This window comes from Nothoprocta perdicaria, unplaced genomic scaffold (genome assembly GCF_003342845.1).
Source record: "Nothoprocta perdicaria isolate Ctin4 unplaced genomic scaffold, notPer1 scaffold_741, whole genome shotgun sequence".
Lineage (NCBI taxonomy): Eukaryota > Metazoa > Chordata > Aves > Tinamiformes > Tinamidae > Nothoprocta > Nothoprocta perdicaria.
In genome coordinates, this window is record NW_020456023.1 from 19,292 (window position 1) to 20,346 (window position 1,055).

The following is a 1,055-nucleotide window of genomic DNA, read 5'->3' on the forward strand; positions in this document are numbered from 1 at the left end:
ACTGTGTGCAAGGCAGGAGCTCGCTGTGTGGGGACCACAGTGCYCTCTTGCATGAGGCTCACACGGCGGGAGGTGTTTGCCCTGGGACTCTCTCATCCCAGGGTTTGTATTGATTGCCYTCATGGATTCTGGGCAGGTGACATGTCCCATGGGAGCAGGGGACCCTGGCAGCATTCTTCTCTGCACGAGATGAAAGAGAAATCTCTTGAGAACAGAGTCCCAGGGCTCCTGTCCAACGCGGCCACCTCCAGCTGTCTGCAGCAGCCAGGCWGTGCGGGGCCATGTTGTCCCCTTGCACACGCAGGCAGCCTCCCCCAGGGCTCTGGGCTGTCCCCAGCCCTCTCCAGAGCTTCCCACAGTGGTTTTGCTTTGGAAGATCCTCTGGCACAGCCCTCCTGGCAGAGCCCCACAAGGCCGTACCCTCCATTTGGCGCCCGCGCAGCATCCCGTGGGGCAAGGGGCCGGCCTTGCCAAGGGCCCGCTCCAACCTTTCCTTGCCCTTCCCATTGGGCATCCCCGTGGCTGCAGGGGGATGCTGGGAAGAGGGAGAAAGGTCTTCCTCCTTGAGCAGAACCACCTGCTGGTGGCCCTGGCCATGGTAGGTGCCCAGCAGGGCTGTGTGGGACAGCTGTGTCCTTGTCACCTCCTGTTGACTTGGGGTTCCTCTCTCCTCATAGACCCTCTGTGGCCTCAGAACTGCGTCCCACTGTCCTCATCTTTGCCAGAGACACCATCCTGTGGGAAGAAAGTGTTGGCCAGGAGGAGAGATGGAGATGGGGAAAAGGGGGAGAGGTGGAAGGATTTCCCTGTGCTTTAGGAGGGTCTTGGGAGAGTTCCAGCCACAAGCAGGGCTTCCTAAAGCACTGGAGAAGGGCAGAAGTGGGAAGCAGAACCAGGCACAGCTGTTGCTTGGAGAAGGTGTCTCCTCCAGAGGACTAGAGGAAACGGCCACAAACTGAAGCATCAAAAAATCCATGGGAACTTAAGGAAAAATTTCTTGACAGTGGGATGATGGAGCACTGGAACAGACTGCCAAGAGAGGTTGTGGAATCTCC